This window comes from Macaca fascicularis, chromosome 13, assembly GCF_037993035.2.
Source record: "Macaca fascicularis isolate 582-1 chromosome 13, T2T-MFA8v1.1".
NCBI lineage: Eukaryota > Metazoa > Chordata > Mammalia > Primates > Cercopithecidae > Macaca > Macaca fascicularis.
This window is the reverse complement of record NC_088387.1, coordinates 75,599,594-75,622,696: the sequence shown is the minus strand read 5'-3', so window position 1 is coordinate 75,622,696 and position 23,103 is coordinate 75,599,594. Positions and strand designations below refer to the sequence as shown.

At 40.4% G+C, this 23,103-nt stretch overlaps 1 long non-coding RNA gene across 1 annotated transcript; it reads left to right on the top strand.

The window, feature by feature from the left end:
* Positions 1 to 491: 491 nt before the first annotated feature.
* Positions 492 to 13,856, top strand: LOC135966695 (uncharacterized). Its single transcript, XR_010580237.1, has 4 exons — positions 492 to 1,260; positions 12,166 to 12,267; positions 13,126 to 13,401; positions 13,587 to 13,856. It is a non-coding gene; the product is annotated as an uncharacterized lncRNA (long non-coding RNA).
* The last annotated feature ends 9,247 nt before the right edge of the window (positions 13,857 to 23,103 follow it).

Genomic DNA, 23,103 nt, shown 5'->3' with positions numbered 1-23,103 from the left:
TAAATCTTGATGAGACTGTTCAAATAAAAAAAGAAAACTCAAATATCGATATTATGAATAAAAACAGGGGCATCGTTACAGACCCAACAGACATTGATATCTCATGATTATGTCATAATTATATCTCATAAGAGATATTCTGAATAACTTAAAACAAATAAATTTTAAAATTTGGATGAAATAGACAAATTTGTTTAAAAATAAAATTCACCAAAACTGCCAAAAGAAATAGAAAATCTAAACAGTATTATAATTTCAAAAAATTTAATATATAAACCTTCCCACAAAGAAGTTCTTGGCCCAGATGCTCATAAGTAAACTTTACCCAAGACTTCATGAAGATATTTTGTCAGTCTTACATAAACTTTCCATAAAACCAAAAGAGACAGCAAGCTTCAAAACTGATTTTATAAGATTGGTATTATCTTGATATCAAAACCTGACTAGTACATTTTAAGGAAGTAAAATTACAGACCAATCTTACTGATGAACATAAATGAGAATTTCCTATACAAATGAACGAACGAATGTGAACATTAATGAATGCATGGGCTTATTTCCTGGTTTTTCATAGACCTAGGACAGAAATCCACTCAGCCTGACAAAGTAAGGATTTCCATACCAGTCTGGGCTCATACCCCCAAGAACCCCTGGATGCTAAAATGGCTCAAAGAGCTAACAAAGTCTGGACAAACCAACATGCCTGGTTTAATTAGTCTGTAGGAAGTCCAGGTATCGGTATTTCTTAAAAGCCTTCCAGGGTTCGGGCAGAGATCACAGTGAGACGCTGAGCTCCGCGGCTAGCTACCCTGGGGCCCTCCAACCCTGGGCCAACGAGTGAGTTGGGGGAGCCCCGGGACAGACTGGGGCCCCCACCCTGCAGACAACCCAGAGCCCTTGCTGTGGCTCCCACTGGCCACACCCAGGCCTTGAAGGAGCATCGATCATATTCCTCAACCTACCTCTGTGACCTGATGGTGGCGGCAGCCTCTCCCAGACGACCCCGCCGACTGCTGGATCTCCAGAGGAGACCCCTGCCAAGCCGTCCGGATGCAGAGCCTTTGAGTGGCAGCTGCCGTGGCTGGCCGGAAGCATGGCAGTGACAGGGAGGTCGCTAGGGTGTGGAGGGGCGGGTCTACGGAGGCCTCCTTAGGCCACAGAGCCACGTAGAGGGTAGACCTGCAGTGACCGCTCAGTCCCAGTTGAACGAGACCTACTGAGTCCTGAGGACAATCGACAGAGGCGTTAACGGCACAGAAGGTGAGCCAAGTCCTGGAGGAGGGTGAGTAGAAGGATGAGTGGCCATCGCGGGTTGGTGATCGTTCTACCAGACCTCTATGTCGCAAGAGAAATGGTAGGATGACAGGGCACAGCTGGCCCGCTGGACATGCCCACCACCCTTTGGGAAGGTTTATTGACCGTTTATAGAAAGCTTGTGTGTATATAACATGAAAAAGTTGCTCTCAACTTCCCTCCAACCTTTTAAAAGAAAACATTTTCCACATCTAGGCTTTCTAGATGTGAAGAGGTTGCCGACGAATGACAGTGAGAAAATCACACATCTTGTAAATTCTCATTTGTTTAAAAAGAAATCATAGGTCGGGCGCGGTGGCTCACGCCTGTAATCCCAGCACTTTGGGAGGCAAGGCGGGCAGATCACGAGGTCAGATGGAAACCAGTCTGACCAATATGGTGAAACCCCGTCTCTACTAAAAATACAAAAATTAGCCGGGAGTGGTAGTGGGCGTCTGTAATCCCACCTACTCGGGAGGCTGAGGCAGGAGAATCGCGTGAACCCAGGAGGCGGATGTAGAGGTTGCAGTGAGCGGAGATTGCGCCATTGCACTCCAGCCTGGGTGGCAGAGCAAGACTCCGTATCAAAAAAAAAAAAAAAAAAATTACAAAAATAAATGTCTTCTGGAGGTGACTTTGAAATGGATAGACCACCTCTGGAAGCAAAGCTTCCATGTTTGTTCAGTGAGTTAAAGGACATAGAACAGAAGACCTGAGAAGGAAGTTCTAGGCCAGTCTGGTCATATCTGAAGAGATTTTCATGTTCTAATCTAACCGTGGTTTTGTGTACATTTTATTAATGCTCACTACTGTATATAAGTTGACTAACGTAAAACAATCCCTTTATAAATGTCCTTTTGTTTGTTTATAGGAAGTCCTGTCTTCTGGGATTGAGTTTGGTAATCCACCCCTTGGAGCTAGACACAGTAGTATACTTAGTCATTGGGATGGTGGGAGAGGGAGAAGAGGGAGAAGAGGGAGAAGAGGAAGGATGAAGGAAAGGTCTCTTTGCTAGTATCTCCATATCTAGAAGATGGTTTAAAATCATAACCGTAGATCTATATGAGCATTTTCAGTAAAGTGCCTGTGTTTGTTGTGGACAAGTCTTATTATTTTGCAACATCTGAGCTTTATGAAAGTCCTGGGGTGACAATGTATGTTAAAAAGTAGAGCTAGTGAATTAGGCAATTTATTAATTTTTTTTGTTATAATTGATGGAAAAGATGCATCTTGGACATGGAATCGTTAAACCACGTCTGAGCAGTGTATGTCAGAACTTGTTCATTAGGTTGGCAGCAGAGGGGCAGAATGAAGTATAAAGGGAGAGATGTATGCAAATGTGTCCATGTTTACATTTTGACACTAGCCATTGATATATGTGCAACTCTTTTGGCTGTACTATAGGAATACAGTAAGTAATTTGATGGAAACATACCTTCTTGCTAATATTTTAATGGTATAGATATAAATTATCTTAGAAACATTATACATAGTGTATTCTGCTGCTTTATGTTTCATTTTAAATTGAGCATTAAGAAAATACAGTGTTTTAATCAGAACTCTGCTAATGCTTTTGTCTAGAGGCATGTTATCATTTGGGCCTTCTATGAAATTTTAGTCCTAAGAAAGGGAGGATTATATTTTTTCTAGCAGATGGAGTTTGTGTAATGTGTTGCTGGTTATCAGAATACTCATATAGCTTTTTAAGATTTTGAATTGGTAAATATTCATGATGTGTGAAAAGGCATGATACATAACATATGATCTCAAGTCCATAAAATTGGATGTTGTATCTACACAAATAGGACTTAGAAGGACATGTGAAACTAAATTGCTTGTGATTGTGGATGACTTTGTTCTTTGCTTCTAGTGGTTTTCAGTTTCCTATAATGCACACATTAGCTTTTAAAAAGTGAAGGTTATTTTTAAAAATCTGTAAAAAAAAAAAAAAAAAAAATTCCAGGTGACTCTAAAGCATAAGGTTGAGAGCCACTGGGGTAAGTTACTGACCCTGGTTATGTAGCTAGTATTTATTCTAAGTGCAATGGGAAGGCATTATAGGGGTCAAGGAGAGGTGTGACATAATCTAATTTACTGTTTAAGGCTGAGGCCTTAAACAGTACCATGGAGATACCAAACTGCACCATGGAGGGTGACAGCAGAAGCAAGGTACCAGTTAGGAGCCGACTGGGGAGAGTAAAGGGAATCAGGACATATGTCAGGCATAGGGCTGCCCAGTCATGCTGACAACAGAAGTCCTGGGAGTGAAGGACAGAGAAGAATCCCTAGAATCTGGGAATCTTTAGCAGTACCAGACATGGAGCTCCTGTAATTTCACGCGTCAGACAGTCATCTCTGCCACCCCTTCCTCTGGCAACTCCCACAGCCTGCAGCAGGGCAGGCACCTGGTAGAGGCATATACAGATGGCTAGAATGCAACAGCCTCTCTGGCGCAATAAACCTCCAGGCTCTGTGGAAGCCCAGGTCTCCTGTGTGACTCTGATAAATTCCTTCCCCTCTCCGGCCTTTGTATAACAGAAATTATATTTTCCACTGCCTGCCTTACGGGCAGAGGTATTTTGAATATCCAGGACAGCAATGCATAATGACAGTTAATAACAGTTGTTTTCAAGAACAACCACCTTGCAAGGTAGAGATGTTCAAACACTCTTACAAACATCAGAGCTGAGAGATAAAGTAACTACCTGAGGCCAATTTGCTATCAGTGCTTATGTAGGGTTTTGATCCAGGCCAGTTTGACTTCAAATTCTAGATTCCTTTCACCACATGATGCTGAAATTGCAACATATTAGATAATGCACTGGCAAGATGGCAGGAAAACTATTACATTCTTTCATTGTTCCTGATACCAAGATTGGTGGGATTCTTTTGAAAAGCAAATTAGTAATGAGTGTCAAAATCTACAAAAGTGTTTCTACCTCTTGATCATATTGAATTTATTCTCAAGACAGCAATTTTGAATTATAAAAAGGTGTATACCTAGAACTTTTAGTTCTGCATCATTTGTAAAAGCAATAAATTTGAAGTAATTTAAATTGGGGACTTGTTTTAAAAAAAAAAAAAAAAAACTATGGTGTCAAATCAAAGGAGTACTATACAGTAATGCTTCTCCGTGAAGGATGACTTGGCCCCGCAAGAGACATTTGACAATGTCTGAAAACATTTTTGGTTGTCCCAGCCTGGGGGGAGGGTGAGTTCTACTGGCACTTGATGAGGAGTGACCAAGGATACTGCAGTGTATAGGACAGTCTCCCCAAATGTCAATAATGCTGAGATTGAAAAACCCTATTATACAGACATTAAATATGATGAATGAAGATTTTATGATTTAATAGAGAAAAAGTAGAGTTCCAAATTTGGGGCACACCATGATTACAACCATGGAAAACCTTATCTTGCACATGAAGAAACAGCAGATGAAAACACAGGAAACTGCAAAAATATACATTGATGGAAGTAGAGATAAGTCTTATTCTTTGAAAAGTTTTATTTAATGATGTTATTTTTTACTCTCAGCAAAATTTGGGAAAAAAAATTGAAATACAACTTGCTATAGATATCCATTGTCGTCGTTGTTAGCCAGATGAAACATTGTACACAGCACATTTTTGTGCTCAATTGATTCTCTGAAAGGAAAGAAGGAATTTTGTTTGTTTTGCAAAAGTTATGTGAACATATCCAGATCAAAAGTGGTATTTTTAGAAAGCCATGCAACTGTCATATCCATTATGTTGGTCAAGACTCCTTCTGGTGCAAGGAACACAGATCAAACTGGAACTAGCTTACACAAGAAAAGACATATTGGTTCATGTGACTGGGGGGAAAATGTCTGACATCAAGTCATATGGACCCGAGAGCAGAAACAGTGCTATCTGCTGCTTGGTATGCCCTGTGCCTTTGCTCTCTTTCACTCTCAGACTACCCACTACATTCGTTCTCCGAGTGTGGCCCTCATCCTCTATTGCATACTGCTTTCTCACTGGCAACAGAGGAGACACAAATGTTTTGATGGAGCACATGCTCCAGTACATTCCTGGTAAAAGATACATGGGAGGTAAAATTCTGAGACCCTGCATTTCTAGAATTTGTTGGCCTCCCAAAGTGCTGGAATTAAAGCTGTGAGCCACTGCCCAGAGTTTTTTTATGATATAACTCTCCTCATCTCAGAGTTAATAAATAATCATCTAAGACCTACTGAGGGCTCTTTTTCTATAGGATCACAGTGGAAAACTGTAAGAGTGGTACTGGGAGGGAGCACTAGTTTGAGAAGAGAAATGATGGTGGAACCTGGGCATTTGCAGTCAACAAGAAAAGCTGAAAGAAATGCAAACATTCATTCAAAAGCTGCCTAAATTATCTAAGTTTCCATTTCCTCATTACAAAATAGGGCTCAAATGGGACTAGAATAGACCTAAAATGTGTCATAAAATTTCTGTACCTGGAACTGAACATTCATAGCCTCATGTAATGCACTAAGCAGAGCCAGGCAACTAGAAATCGTCTGTAGTAAATGTTTCCATTGTTCCCAACTCTTGGCTCCCTTTCTTGAGAGATGATTGCAAGATACTCATGACCAAGTGACTTGAGTATGTTCCTGTAAGTAGGGTATGCTTCCCTGCCCATGTCAGACTCAGCCACGAGACTCAGTGGAGCCAATACGACGTAAATGGAAATGACAGAGGAAAGCATGAGGGACAATGCAAGTTTTTTCCAGTTCTCTTACAATTTCCCTTGGTCATCACTTGTCTTGAATCTGGGCTTCTCCTTCAGCTAGGTCCCAGATGAGAAGACACAGAACAGGGCCCCAGCTAATCTAGAGTATTCATGAAACAGAAACAAATCTGTTTGTTGAGCCACTGAAGTATGAGGGTTACTTGTCACCACAGCAAAGCTGATTAATACCGAGTCCCACATACAGCTAATAAGGAAAAGCAGGAGGAATAGGAAGATGATAGTGTAGAGCAACAGGAGGAGGGGGCAAGAAAGAGGGAAAGGAGAAAGATGATGAAGAGGAAGAGAAGGAGACTTTTAGTAACTATTGCTGCTTAGAATCATGTTAGCGTCTGTGAAAAATAAAAGACCAAGGCTAGGATATGTATGTTCCCATTTAGAAGATTAAAATCTAGTTGGAGAGGAACCACAAATAAAATGTCCTAGTCACAGGGATAGCAGAATTTAAGGGCTAAGCATGCTCCAGACCAAAGGCTGCAGAAATTCTAGCTATAGAGGGTAACTGTTAGAGGGGTAGAGAGAACTGAAAGGACTGGAACTGAGCATTGAAGGACGCATATACCACTTGAATGTTCAAAAAGAGGGGAGGTCACTGTAGGCTGAGCATAGAGCACAGAGGGCGGGGGAGTCGGGGAAGCCAAGGGGAGAGGCCACAGCCAAAGATATTCTTGGCTTGAGGATGCCATGACTTCTGAGAGTCATCCCAAGAACCTCTACCTCTTTGTCAGAAATCTATCAAGACCGAAGGCCCACCTGTCTTTTTGGTGGATGAAATAAAGTGAATCAATTGGAGACCTGCACATGTGAGCTGAGCCGGAGATGCATGAGACTGCCATGCAAGGGGAGAGGGGTGCTCAGAGCAGCTGCTAGTTCCCCCAGATGTACAGCTAACTGGGCTGTGGAGTCTTGACAGAGGTCGTGTTTGGCTTTCTGACCCCAATCACCCACAAAGTCTGACTGGATTTCTGGAGACTTAAGTACAGAATTTCCATTTCTGGAACACCTCTGTAATTTCCTTAAAAAACCAAACTTCGTGGTTTGAGCATATTGCATGTGACCAGTAAGGGTTAGAAGAGGGTTTTGCAGAGCTGAGATGCAAACAGATACTGACCTTTGTTCTCTCAGGCAAATACTCCCCTCTTTGCTCTCTCCTCTGGAATTTCCCATAAACTGTGCTGACCTTCACCAAGGGACAGTAGGCTCTTAAAAATTCTGCCTTGCCCTAACTTGTTCATAAAGGAATTCATGGCAGCTGCAGATCTCCTTGAAGTTCAATTATAGTTTTGTTTCAATGAGAAAATTAGGCCAAAGGAAAAATAAAGTGGGCAAAAGAGATAAAACAAGGCATAAGACACAATACTAAGGAGAGGGTGGACCACAAATGTTACAGCGTGCTTCCTGTGGCAAATCCACAGAGGGTAATATTGATTACAAGTTTTCTGGTTTCTAAAAGATAACAGCAGATGCCAAGTTTTCCTGTTATTGAAACCAGGGAGAATTTTCCCCCACCCCAATGTAGTAGGTTGGAATGACTTCCACCTTCCGTAATGACCCTCAGTGAATACAATAGCAGGTTTCAGTTCCTCAGTGTAGACTAACAACAAACGTCAAAGTTCCCAAAGTTCTGTTAATCAAATGAACTATTTGAAAGACCTAGGCAATTCAGTCCAGTCTGCCACCATCTGATGGTACCTCTTGACCCAAGGATAGCATGTAGCATATGGAAAAAGAAATGAACGGCTTATCCTTCAAGCAATCTTCTATGAACAATTATTTCTTTTTTAAAAAATGAGCTTCTGATAAGAATAGAGCTGCAGAGTTTGAAGTTATACTATCAGGCAAAAACTGGAGATTCACATAATGTATTGTTCTTGTCAAAGGAAGACTGGATATGCTTTGGCCATAAGCCAAGTAGAGGGTGGGGGCTAATGTCTTCTTTTGCCAGTTTAAGGAGTCTGATCAGGATTGGAGCCAGCATGAAAATTCACTGAACCTCCACCAAGAAGGGGGCCAACAAGAGCAGCGATGATTCCCACAGGAGCTAGTTATGCATCTATTCCAACCTGTGGCAAAGTTCCAAATGCTGTATGTCATAGAGATCACCCTCTAGCATGTTAGCCTAGAAAATGTTCAAAGTAGCTATTACCAATTGCCCACTAAGACCACAAAACATTTAATAAAGCACCCAGGACATTCGAATCCTAATACCAGTTCACAGCTAAAAAATATTGTATGGCCTAACCAAAATGAGCTACACATGATTACCTTCATAAGTCATAAAATGAGAGTGCTATTGTGAGAGAGAAGGGGGAAGACTGTACTGATGTTTTTAAAAGGTTTGGATATCACTATGAATTGTTATCATTGAAAATAGTTACTCATCCCCACAAAGTCTTCTGATGATGTGAAAAGAAAGTTCTAAGGAATTCTCATTTGTTTTTTCCCTTCTTGCCCCACTGTCTATAGCTCACTCAGCTTACCCATTGAACCCTGAGGGTCTGTTTCCCTTTTTCCTTCCCACACAAACATCACAGTAATAGTCTGGCCTTCCCAACCCACCACTGGAAACTTCAGCTGAACTGGTCATATATCAGTCAACTCTAGAAGACCAGCTCTGATCCCAAGAAACTGTGACATTGCCTCCATTGGAAGTTACAACCTTCACCTGCCAACCTGGACTCATCCCATAGGCAAGTGAAGGAACATTTCTCCTCTTATTCATCTCAAGCAACAAATCTGGGACAAAATTCAAATTAGCCTTAAGGTCCTTAAGTGGGAAGGATTAGTCTTATAAATTAGTTTATAAATTCCCCCATGACACATAATAGAGTACTGCATACACTAAAGGAGCTTAACAATAGTTGCTACCATTTGTCAAACACTTTCTTTATTCCAGGAGCTGTACCTGAAGCTCTACATAATTGTTTCATGCATACATTTTGTCATTCATTCTAACTCTCCTAGAAAGGTATTATCCCCATTTTTAAGATGGAGAAATGGAGGCTCTGGCAAATGCATTGACTCATCTAAGACAACACAGCTAGTAAGTAGCGGAGTAAACTTTGATCCAAAGACTGAACGGTGACAAAACCTAAACTCTTTCTACTCTATAGGCTGCCTCCCTATAAACATTTCATTCCTCCAGTGACCACTGTATCAATGATGGAAGTCATAGGTGGGTCAATGACTTCCGAATATATCACATAAACTACTTAACAAAGTCCAGCAACAGTATGGATCTTGAAGTAGTGAATACCATCACAGAAACGTCTTTCTGTCTGAGATATTATAGATAGGATCACTACTCTGATTGAAAAACTGGACTAGATGATCTCAATATCTAAAATAAAAAAGCAAAGACTGGAGTCATATTCTGATCAACAAGGCCAAAGTTAAATTCCAGGTTCCTTTCATTTCAGAAAATGCCCATTAAGTGCCTCATATATGAGATAGTATGTTTCAGAAGACAGAGACAAAAGAAAAGACACAGTTACCAGTGTGGGAGAATTATTATTATTTAAGCTAGATATTGAAGAGAAATAAGCTTTTAGAAAATTGGGGTAGAAAAAAATGGAAAGTTATACCTAGTAGCAGATGAAGGGAATAGGGGTATTCAAACACAGGAAGGTGAGAAACTATAGAAAAAGTTTAGAGAAATAAAGGTACTTCACAGAATGTAGTGGAAGGGAAGCACTGAAAGGTAAATTGAAGCCAGGCTATAGAGGGCTTTGAATGACTAAAAAATCTGGATTTTAGTTGATTGCATTGGAAACCACTGAGACTTTAGAACAAGAGAGTGATTTGTTCATGGCTGTGGCTTAAGTAGATCAATCTGAATCTTCAATAAAATATTAACAAATAGAATCCAATGATGTATAAAAAGAATTATACACCATAACCAAGTGGAATTTATCCCAGGTATGCAAGGCTGGTTCAACATTTGAAAAATCAGTGTAATCCAAGGCATCAATAAGCGAAAGAAAAAAAAAGTCATATGATGATATCAATTGATTAAAAAAAAAAAAAGCAGTTGACAAAATCCAACACCCATTCATGATAAAACTCTCAGCAAATTAGAAATAGAGGGAAACATCATCAACTTCATGAAGAACATCCTCAAAGAACCTACAGCTAATATCATATTTAATAGTGAGACACTGGATGTTTTCTCCTAAGATCAGGAATAAGGCAAGGATGTTCAATCTCATCACTGTTTTTCAACATAGTACTGGAAGTCCTACCTACTGCAATAAGATAAGGAAATAAAGGGTATACAAATAGGAAGGGAAGAAATGAAACTGCTTTATTCACAGATGTAATGTAAATAGATCAATATGGCACCAAGTATAGGATAGTGTGTGGAACTAATAATTCCTTAAGCTCATGCTGGTGTAGAGACCTGCCAGAGCCCACATTAAAAAAATGAAAAACAAACCAACAAGTAAACAAAGCCAAACTCCCAATTTAAATAGCAACCTTGAGCTGAGTTGATGTGGATGCTGAGGCACCTGGGTAGAATGTACAGAATTGTGCTAGATGTCAGGGATCTATCTGTTGTGTTTAGGGCAATTTGATTGCACTCTCCCCACTCCTCAGTCACCCCAAATATTGATTTCTCTTCTGGGTATACGAGGGGGACATGACATGATAGCTGAAGTTGTGTAGTAGTAAGCTGCTTTATAATGGCAATGTATTGATTTTATCTTCTTCCTTGTCTTCTGGAAGGCTCAGCCCAAGCAACTAACACAACACTAGAAACAAAAATGGCCATAATACAATCTGACGTTTCCATATTTCCTTGATGGTTTCCAAGTGAATTTGCCCTTCAATAGCCTTCAAACTAAAGCAGAAAGTTTCAGAGCAATTCAATTGATGAGAATGTAGTCGAGTGCTAATAATATGTAAAACCCAATAGAGAATAAAAGGAAGTTTAGACAAGTATAGTGTGGGGAAAGAGAAAAAGCAGAAGATTTAGAGTCAGGTGAAGCAATCTGAGTTTTGAGTCTTGCATCATTACCTTCAGTTGTGTGACAAGCAAGTCTCTTAAGCTCTGAGCTCTCAGCTTTCTTACTTTTGCAATGAGAATGATAATACTAACCTGAATGCTGTGGGGATGAAATCAGAAAATGCACATGAACTTGGTTGGCTGCAAATGGCTAAAGAGATGTTCAGTTTGTTTATCCAATTGGTTAAGGCCAGTTGGCAAAGTCTACACATGAAAGCATTAAATATCCAAAGGAGATGAAGAGTACAGGAAGTATAAAGAGCAGAGGAAGAAGTCTGTGGGCTGGAATGAACAACAAAGGCATCCCAAAAGATTTGAGACTCCAGCCAAATCTTAAAGGATTCAGAGAATTCAGAAAGAGGAGGCAGGGAAGAGAGTCACTGTCATAATGGAGGCACTCAAAAATAGTTATTAAATGAGTGAGTGAATGAAAGCATACAGAAACAAAAGAACAAATTCGAATACCTAAGAAATAGTCCAGAGGCAGTATGTAGACCAGAGTATAAAATTAAAGATAGTCCTTGATGTTGCAGAAATTTTGTTTAAATGAGTTTTCTACGAGTGCCCATATGAACACTAAGGTATTTTCTAAAGATGGGCATTTCTGTTCCAGTAATCTTAGATCACATTGTAGAAATCACACTGTGGCTGGTTTGACCCCTGTACTGTACTGTGCTATCTCTTTGACCTATCTATGACCTGCACATTTTGGTGAATACATTTCCTGTAGCCCCAGTGGGACAAGATAGCTCTTGCACCTCCTGACATATTTAGACACGTATTATCTTAACGGCCACTGTTCTTTCTTTATAACCACCATATCACCTAGATTGTTAAAGTCAGCTTCCTTCACAAACCACAGTGTAAAAGATTCTCATGGGAAAAAAAAAAAAAAGGTGCCAAGGTATCTTATGACTTTGGTGCTTGTGTTTTCAAAAGCAAGCTTTCAGGTAAGAATAGTAAAAGGGACTTAGGAGTAGGGGTTTCAGGGGAAATGCAGAGGGAGAGACAGAGCAGGCAGAAGGGGGGAGCAGCAGAAATTGATAGAAACAACCACACAGATCTGGACTCCAACTTAGGACCCTGTCATTAAATCTCTCTGTGATCTTGGGCAGGTTGTGGCGTCAGAAAGTTGATAGATGTGCGATCTCTAAGAATCTTGCCGGATGTTCTAGGACTGCAAGTAAAAGAGACGCTATTTTCTTTGCTAGGAAAAGGCAAGTCAAGCCCAACTCTTCTGGGGCTCTATTATCCTCCTCCCACCCCACCCCAGTAACCCAGAGAAGCAGCTGGCCCCATCATTCAGAAGGCAATGGATAAATTTGGGTTGAATCAGTAGGTCTATTTTTTTTTTTTCTGTTATTTTCACTCTCCCAAGCTTAAGTGGAATTTCTCAAGTTCTAACCCCAGAAACATCATTATGAGCACCACACTTTAAGCCAGACATTGACAAACCAGACTTCGTCCAGAGAAGACTAGCCAGAATGGCAACAGTTTGAGAATTTTGTCTAATGAGAAATAAATTAGAAAATAAGATGTTCAGGCTAGGCAGGAACAGGCTTGGGAGAAGCCCAGCCTCGGCTATAAGCAGCTGAAGCATGGGCAGAGAAAAATCAGTATGTTTGGTGTTACTCCACAGGCAGAAGGAGGGCCACCAGAGGAAGCTCCAGAACAGCAGATGACACTGCCACTAGAAAAACTTGCCCACAATTAGAGCAACCAACGTAGCTCATGGGGCAGTGACCTCCCCGTCTCAGGAAAGGTTCTAGGTCAACAGGCTCCATGCCCATCTGCCAGGAGACCTCAGAAAGTAGACAGTCAGCAGGACAAGGGATCGAAGTATCCTTTCCAAGGCCAAGATTCTAGGATTCCCCCTCAGAGTGGACTGTGAAACTTGGCAAACGTTGGTCATTTTACTTTCTAACTGTTTTGTTGCAACTTGCCTAAGTTATTGTAAACTGAATCCCGTGATGTGTGACTGTATGTTACTGCTTTTCCATGGATCTTCAAGGGAGCAGGGACATCAAAACCTTGGGTTTAAAGTTCCCGTAGTTTCTGTCTCCTCTCCCAAGCAGAAGTCCCACCAGTGTGATCAGGAATAAAACACTTCAGGCATGACGTGATCATTATTCCAAAGTTCTGTGAAGCCCATTACTGGCTTTGCAAAGTGAAAAGTGCAACTTTGGATTTTTCTGATCAGAGTATTATAGAGAGGAGCCCACCCTTCTCTTACTATACAGAGAAGAGTAAAACACAGTCACCTTTCCATAGCATCTGAGTGGACCTAACACAGGGCAGTGAAAGTGACGCAGAACCATCTTCAAAGCCTCCAGAAGCACACGTGACCTCAGGTGAGACATCCAGGAGGCGGGGAGCAACTCACAGTGGCCCGTTTTAACGGTTTCAAGTTTCTTTGCCCACTTTCTGAGTCCCTTAAATCCTGGCTTTTCTTCCTTAAATTGTTCCCTAATTTGTACCCACAACATTTCTCTTCAAGAAATCATTAAATTTAACATGAAAATACTGTTTCTAATAGGAAATGAACAGAAACAACCTAGCTCTCCGAAGAGGAGTATTTTATCCAACTCTGAACTGCTCACACATTATGCAACTGTGAACAAGGCTCATTTAAAAATCCATGAAGCTTCTTATGTTTTCACCACAAAATATATTAAGTATTGAGGTGCTGGATATGCTGACTAGTTTAATTATTCCACATTGTATTCATAAATCATAACATCATCTTATTCCCCATAAAATTATACAATTATAAATTGTCAACTTGCAATTAAAACAATAAAATCCAGCCTGATGTGGTGGCTCACATTTCTAATCCTAGCATTTCGGGAGGCCGACGTGGGAGCATTGCTTGAGCCCAGACATTTGAGACCAGCCTGGGCAACATAGCGAGACTCCATCTCTACAAAAAAATAAATAATTAGCCAGGCCTGGTGGCATGCACCTGTAGTCCCAGCTATGTGGGAGGCTGAGGTAGGTGAAGCACTTGAGCTTAGGAGGTCAAGGCTACAGTGAGCTGAGATTGCGCCACTGCACTCCAGCCTGGGTGACAGAGCAAGACTCTGTCTCAAATAAGTAAGTAGATAATCAATCCATGAAGCTACTATATAAAAATGCCAAGGTGAAAATGGAAAGAGAACTATGCATATTATAGGGTTGTGACCCCATAAGATATGCGTACATGTGTACAAATACATAAAAGGAAAAACATTTTAAAGACAAATAGTTAAAACAATATTAGGGGAAACTTATTTGAAGGACACCTTCCCTTTCTCCCCATAGACATCTATTTTAAATTTCCATTAAATTCTTAAAATTGTTTGCATAGCAAGTAATAATTTAAACAAATATTTGATTACTTCTGCATTACGTTTTTTGTTTTTTGGTTTTGTTTTTTGGTTTTGTTTTTGTTTTTGTTTTTTTACCTTTTAGAAGCTGGTTTCCTTCCCCCAGAACACACTCATGTGTAAACTGGGGATGGTTTGGTTCATCTGATTTTTATTTGAAGTTGCCACAGCCTGTTCACTCTGAAGGTTACATACATGGGAGAAACTTCATAATAAAATGACAGTCAGCCTAGTGCTTCATTTTCTTAGCCAAGAAAGGATCTAAACCCTTCACATAACAGGAAGGGGCATGCCAGCCCAGGTACTTAAACCAACATTAGCATTCACCAAAAAATACTGGTGCACCGCACCCCCACTCTCGCAGTGCTGTGAGATTAGGCTTCCTTTGGGATATAGCTAGTGTTCTGTTTCCTATTCAGACCTTCACATCCAGCGACCATGCACCCCAGTTCTGCGCCTGGAATGGGACTCCCAATTGCCATGTGCCCAGCTGAGTTCCAGTTAGAGTCAAGCTCCCTAGACCCCATCCCTGTCTTCTGGTGTCCACGATTCTAACAAGCAGGCACATGGCCATAGGCGGCCTTCAAGACAGCACTCCTCCTCAACAGTGTTCCTAAGTTATTGTCCCCCTAACTCACCCCACAATATGACTGTTGGTAACACCTTTAAGGAAACCTAAAGAACTTTTACCAATGACCTCAATATTGCAGATCAAGGCCAGGGCATACCTCCCTCTCCCCGACCTCCCTGGAGAAAACGGTGCCTAGAAATACACGTGCTGGGGCCCCAGGCTGTGCACATCCCCCACAGGCCCGATGCCACCTGTTTGGTGTTCCCAAAAGCTTTTTCCAGATGGAGCCACAAAGGCCTTTCTAGTCCCTTAAATCCTAAACCTTAAACATTAACTTTAATTCACCTGGTTTATACATCGTATCAATTTTACGAGAGTTGTTGAACATTTTGTTATATGAAAAAAGCCACCTCGTGTTGGCCTAATAGACCATCCAGACTAATACTGGCCCTCTGATACCTGTCCCAGCTCTACTCAGCCTAAGATTGGTCCTTCCCCAAACTCCCACCCACACTGGTTCTGCCTCTGCACATGTCTGCTTACTGTGGGTCACTCTCTGAGCAGCAGCCCTAAGTCTCTGATTTGTCTCTAATTAGCCTTGCTGTCTCCCCTTTACTAAACTGAAAGCTCCTTTTGGGAGGGCCTGGGTCAAGGACCAGAGAAACAGGCACTGGATAGGGGCACATAGCAGGTACTCACCAGGGACTTGTGGAATGAAACTGGAACAGAGACATTACCAAACACTCCGAAAGCCCTGAATAGTCTAATAGGAATGTCATCCCTGAACTCACATGGAACACCCAATTCAAGTAATTTGCAGTGTCTTCCAATTACTGGCTTCTGAAATGTGGCTGGTAGGCATAGTCCCCTCTGCCAGATCTTCTATGCATATCTGAAATATAGTACAAGTCCTCTAACCACAGAGGAATGTTGAAAGTTGAAAATATTATATAGCACATGTTGGCTCTGCCTCTGCCCTCCAGTTACCCACAGCTCCTGGGCACCTACTGCCAGTTGAGCCCACATAATCCCAGAGGCACACACTTCCTGAAGGCCACTCTCATGTCTCCCCAGCTCATCCCAGTGTCTCCAGGTCTCCTGCTGCTTTAATAGCCAATGACCCCTTGCGTCTCCTTTCGGGCCTCTTCCTCCAATCATGGCCATGTTTTCTTGCTTACATATTTCTGAGCAAAAGAGGTAAGAACTCGTCCCAGCCTCCCTCCACATTCCAACAAATGACCATATAGAACTGAGGAGACCCTTAAGTTGATTTTCCCCTAATTAAAGTGGGACAGACTAAGATGTCCTAAATTCAAGTTGTTCAAGATTCTGGGGGAAACTGCCCCATGTGCATTACACTAGAGGCTCATCCCTCAGCTCTGAACCCCTTCCTGGGTGCAGAAGTGGGGATGGAGACCCAGGGAAGCGTGGGGCCTCCCAGTCACTCAGGTGACTCTGGCTCCACCCTTGTCATGTGCCTTGAAGGGCCCCCCACAATGCGGGCACTCACAGCAGCCCACTCCCATCTTTGCAAATATCTGGGAAGCACGTATTTCTAAACAAAGGAAATCCGGAGAGTCAGGCTTGAATATCTCCAGACGGACACTCATTCCTTGGAAACCTCCTCTCTGCACCTCAGCCTGAAAGGACAACTTTTCCCCTCAAGAACTTAGCATTCCTGAAAAGAAGTTTTCTTCAGAAACTTGAAAGCTATTTCAGTTGCAGAAAAATATGTCCGAAGTTTTCTGCATGTGAATACACAAACATGAAGGTACACACTCATTTGAAAAACTGGGAGGAAAGCCAGCCCAAAGAAAATCTGCATATTGTTAAAAATGTAAATCAAGGCCATCATAATGGCTCATGACTGTAATTCCAGCACTTTGGAAGGCTAAGGTGGAAGGATTGCTTGAGGCCAGAAGTTCAAGGTCAGCCTAGGCAACATAGCAAGACACCATCCCTACAAAAAAAAAAAAACGAAACTTCACCAGGCATGGTGGCATGCGCTAGTAGTCCCAGCTATGTGGGAGGATCGCTTGTGCCCAGGAATTCATGGCTACAGTGAGCTATGATTGTGCCATTGCACTCAAGCCTGGGTGACAGAGCAAGACCTTGTCTATTAAAAAAAAAAATGTAATTCCAATTTCTTCAGGTCTACTTAATATTCAAATTCAGTCTACTTAATATTCGGTGGCATGTATCTTTCAACAAGTTTGTCGCATTCTTCTAAATTGCCAAATTTACTGACATAAATTTGTTTATAATATCCCTTATTATCCCCTTAATAGTGATATCACCTCTCTCATACCTGATACTGATTATGTTTTAAGTTTGGCAAGAGGTTTATCATTTTTCTTGACCTCTCACAACCAGCTTTTGATTTTTTCTATTTATTGGTTCTATGTATTTTTTTCCCACAAATTTTCACTGTGATCTTTGTAATTTCCATTCTTCTCACATTTTTGGGTTTTATTTGCTCTTTTTATTCTGCTTTTTTAAGGTGAAAGCTGAAGTCATGATTGGAGATCTTTTCTAATACAGGCATCTTTCATGCTGTAAATTTTCCCCTAAGTACAGCTTTAGCTGCAAAGCAAATCCTATATTATCATTTTCTGTTTTAAGTACTTTCTAATATATTTTTTCTTTGACCTATGTATTATTTAAAAGTGTATTATATAGTTTCCAAATATATATATATTTTTGAAGATTTTCCAGATCTCTTTATGGATTTTTAACTTAATTCCATTGTGGTCAGAGAACATACTTTGTAGGACTTGAATCCACCTAAATATATTGAGACTTGTTTTATGGCCCAGAATGTGTTCTGTCTTCATAAATTTTCTACATGAACTTGATAAAAATGTGCATTCAGTTGTTGTTGGGTGGAATGACCTATAAAGTATCAATTTGGTCAAGTTGGTTTATACTGTTGTCCAAGTCTTCTCTATTCTTACTGGTTTTCTATTTGTTTGGATTCTTCTATTCCTCCTTGAAGTTCTATCAGTTTTTGCCTCATATATTTCAAAGTGCTGTTATTAGATACATAAATGTTTAGGAATGTTGTCTTCTTGATGAATTGACTCCATTACTATGAAATGACTATCTCTGGTAATATTCATTATTCTCAAATCTATGTTTGACAATATTAGTCCTAAAGTTGGTATATTTTTTTCATCCTTTTAAACCCATTCATATCTTTATATTTAAAATATTTATATCAGTCTTTAAATATGCAGATTAAATATTTGTGGTTAAAATGGGTTTCTTGTGGGCAGTATGTAGTTAGTTGAGTTTTCCGTTTTTATGCAATGTGACAATATCTGTCTTTTTATTTGGGAGCTTACACCATTTCTACTTAATGTGATTATTGATATGAATGAGTTTAAAGCTACTGTCATATTTTCTATTCATCCCATCTGTTTTTTCTGTCTTCTTTTGGATTATTTATGTTATCTCCTTTGATGGCTTTTTTGCTAGACTCCATGGTGGTTAGAGTTTATAGTATGTATGAAATAAAAAGAAATATGTACATATTAGTCTCTGACCCTGGTTTCTGATGTGGGAACTCCTAAAACCCTTGTAATGTCTTAAGCAATAGGAGTGCTAAGAGCATCTTTTGTTCTAATATTTGGTCTTTGACCCAGGTTCCTGACACAGAGATCCTAAATCCCTTGGAATTTCCTGGGCAATAGGGGCATCTTTTGTTCTAATGAGGTGACCCTTGGTGGGCTCCTGGATGGGGAGTTGGTCACCAGAAAGACCACACCAAGATTGGAAACCTGGAACTTTCAGCCCCATCCCCCATCCTCAGGGAGGGGAGAAGAGTTGAAGATTGAGTGAATAATTAATCATGCCTATGTGATGAAGCCTCCATATAAAGTACAGGCTTTGGAGAGTTCTGGAATAGTGAACATATCCACTTGCTGGAAGAGTGGCACACCCCAGCCCCACAGAGACAGAAACTCCTTCACTTGTGACCCTTCCAGACCTCGCCTTATGTATCTCTTCATCTGGCTGTTCTTCTGTATCTGTTGCAATGCCCTTCGTATACATTTGTAAATGTATTTTCCTGAGTTCTGTGAGTCATCCTAGCAAATGATAAAACCTGAGGAGGGGATCATGGGAATATCACTTCTGTCTGTGGCCAAGCCAGACAGAAGTTGTGAGTAACCTGGGACCTACTACTTGTGATGGGCATCTGAAGTCAGAGGCAGCATTGTGGGATTGAGACCTCTAACTTCAGGCAGACACTGTCATAATTTAATTGAATTATAAGACAACCAGTTGGTGTCCAAGGGGAATTGGAGAAATGCCTGGTGTGGCATGTGATTAAAATGGGTTTCTTGTGGGCAGAAACCCATACACACACACATCTGGCGTTAGAAGTGTTATGACTATACAGAAGGAAACATTTGTTTTTACTATGCAGTATGCTTCTTCACTTTCAAGGGTTGATATACTACTTCACATATAGTAAAAGAACCCTACAACAGCATACTTATATTTCTTCCCTCCCTCCCTCCTGTCCTTTGTGCTATTGACATGCATTTCACGTCTACGGATGTTATAAAACACACTATACTTAATTTTTGCATTAAAAGTCTACTGCCTTTCAAAGAAATCTAAATAAGAAAGAAAAAGTCTATACATTTACCCATGTAGTTACTGTTTCTGCCACTCTTTATTCCTTTCTGTAGATCCAGGATTACTCTGGTATCATTTACATCCTGCTTGAAGAATTTCCTTTTAACATTTCTTACAGTGCAGGTATGTTGATGAATTTTTTCATCTTTTTGAGGTCTGATAATATCTTTATTTTGCAAGTGTTTTTGAAGAATATTGTTACTGGGTAAAGAGTTGTAGGTTGTAGGTCTGCATTTTTTTTTTCATTACTTTAAAGATGTTGCTCCACTGTCTTCTCATTTACGTTGTTTTCAATGAGCATTCTGTTATTCTTATCTTTATCTTTTTTCCCTGGTTGCCCAGTTGATTTTCCCTTTATCAGGAGTGTTAAGCAATTTTATTATAATGAGCATTGGCTTAGTTTTGTGTTTGTTGTTCTTTGTTCATTGGGTTTCAGTGGATTTATAGTTTTTATCAAATTTGGAAATTTTTTAGTTATAATGTCTTTTATTTTTTATGTTCCTCCCTCTCTCCTCTCCTTTGGGATACCAAAAGCATGTATAATTGATCACTTGACGTTGTCTCAAGTTCACTGGTGCTCTGTTCATTTTTCCTGTTTCTTTTTTTTTTTTTTTTTTGAGAAACAGGGTCTCACCATGCTGCCCAGGCTGGAGTGTAGTGGTTATTCACAGGTATGGTGGCACTACTCATTAGCATAGGAGTCTTGACCTTCTCCATTTCCAACCTGGGCCACTTCACCCCTTCTTAGGCAAACTAATGGTCCCCCACTTCTGGGAGGTTACCATATCAATGCCAGTCTTAGTGCAAACACCGAGTCGGCATAGTGTAGCCCAGAACTCCTGGGCTCAAGTGATCCTCCCACCTCAGCCTCCCTAGTAGCTGGGACTACCGGTACTGTGCTCGCGCTCTGTTTCATTTTAAATTGTTTCTATTACTGTGCCTCAGAAGTTCATTAATCTGTTCTGCTGCAATTTACAATTTGCCATTATTTCCATCTAGTTTTTTTTTTATTTCAGACATTATAGTTTTTACTTCTATAAGTTCAACTTAGGTCTTCCATTTCTCTACTTATTATGCTCAATCTTTCCTCCAGCCTTTTGAACATATGAGATATAGTTACAGTAATTGTTTTAACCTTTGTCTTCTAATTATTATCTCAGTCATTTCTTGGTTAGTTTCAATTGTCTGACCTTTCTCCTCATTTGGGTTGTATTTTTGTTTCTTTACATGCCCTGGAATTTTGAATGGATGCCAGACATTGTGAATTTTCTCTTGTTGAGTGCTGAATATTTTTACATTTCTATAAGTATCCTTAAGGATTTTTCTTTTTTCTTTTTTTTTTTTTTTGAATACCATTATTTGGAAACCCTGATTCTTCCAGATCTTGCTTTTATACGTAAGAGCAGCATTTAGTCTGGGGTTCATTTTCCCCATTAGCAAGGAAAGACCCTTCTCAGTCTACCCAATACTTTGCATGTTTTGAGGACTTCCAGGCTGGTATTGGGATTGAGCACTTTGCTCATCTGTGTGTGATCTCGGGCCACGGTTCCCTCTTGTCCTTTCAGATGCCCTGGGTAGTAGTTTCTCACGTGCATGCACTGAGCAGTACTTAGTAGAACACTTGAGGATGACCCTCTGTGGATATCTAGAGTTCTGTCTGTATAACTGTCTCCTCTTCCATTCTCCATTCTGCAAAGTCCAGCCATCTTAGCTTCCCCAGACTCCTAACTCCACCTACTTCACTCAGGAAGACTTGTGGTCAGTTCCTGAGCTCCCCCTTCCTAATCTGCAGCCTGAAATTTCTCTCCAGACAGTAAAGTATGGAAACTGTAGGACTCCTCTTGCTTTTTTTGTCTTTCAGGGATTACTTTCCTTTGTTGCCTCATACCCAAAGTCTTGAGAGCCATTGTTTCATACACTTTGTCTGTTTCTTTGTGTGTGGTGGTGGTGGTGTTGTTTCAGGTAAGAGGATCAATCAGTTCAGTCCCTGTTATTTCATATTGAGCAGAAGTGGAAGTCAGGACTATTGATATCATTTTAATATCTGTGATAGTGGTAGCCATACCAGAGTGAAAAATATAGAGGAGAAATAAAACAAGATTTTATTTGCTCCTTAATCAGATGATAAAATTGATTTGTAAGGGTATAAAGAGCCAGGAGCAAAATACATGTAAATATTAATACCTTAGAAAGTCAAAGAAATAGAAACTTTAACTGAAAGAGTAGCAGAGTTTGTTGTAATATTGGTGAGGTAATAGACAGTTACCAAAATTCAGGCAATGTGTAACCTAATACTGACTATAGAAGTGGGGCTTACAGTGCCTATTTGGAGGTCAGAGACCTGAGCCTGCTGCAGTGTCTTCGGCAAGAGTCAGGCTTTGTGCCCTGGCCAGGATCTTCCTGGTTAATAAATTCAGAACATTTTTGTCAAAAGTCCCAAGTCACTCAAGTTGAGACGACACAGTTGTTTTCTTATTGAATAAGTCCCTTTCTAATCCTAAGAGATTTACATTTAAGTATAGAAATGATAAATCTATCTAAAAGTAACATGTTAAATTTTAAGAATACATACAAATTTAATATTTGAACCCATATCATGTTTAAGAGATTTTTCAAATTAGACAAACAAATTAGACTTGTGGTTCTAATCTAGGATTTCTATTACTTTTAGTCTTATACTTTTAAATTAAAAATTACAGGCTGGGAGTGGTGGCTTACACCTGTAATCCCAGCACTTTGGGAGGCCAAGGCAGGTGGATCACGAGGCCAGGAGCCTGGCGAAGATGGTGAAATCCCGTCTCTACTAAAAATACAAAAACAATTAGCTGGGAGTGGTGGCATGAGCCTGTAGTCCCAGCTACTCTGGAGGCTGAGGCAGAGAATTGCTTAAACCTGGAGGGGCAGAGCTTGCAGTGAGCCAAGATCGTGCCACTGTACTCCAGCCTGGGCGACAGAGCGAGACTTTGTCTCAAAAAAAAAAAAAAAAAATTACAATAGCCTTTAGGTTTACAAAGAATACTGAAAGCTGGCCAAGTGTGGTGTCTCACACCTTTAATCCCAGCATTTTGGGAGTCCGAGGCAAGAAGATTGCTTGAGCCCAGCAGTTCAAGACCAACTTGGGCAACATCACAAGACCACGTCTCTAAAAAAAACATTTTTTTAAAAAGTTAGCTGAGCGTGGTCCCAGCTACTCAGGAGGCTGAGGTGGGAAGACCACTTGAGCCCAGGGGGTTGAGGCTGCAATGAAATGTGATTGCACCACTATACTCCAGCCTGGGTGACAGGGCAAGACTCTGTCTCAAAACAAAAAAAAAGAACAACAAAAGAATACTGAAAGTTTCTCTCTCTCTCTCTCTCTCTACACACACACACACACACACACACATACATATACATATATATACACACAAATATATGTTTCATATATTTTTGAAAATTATGAAATAGTTTAGAAGATAATGTTGATTAATTAC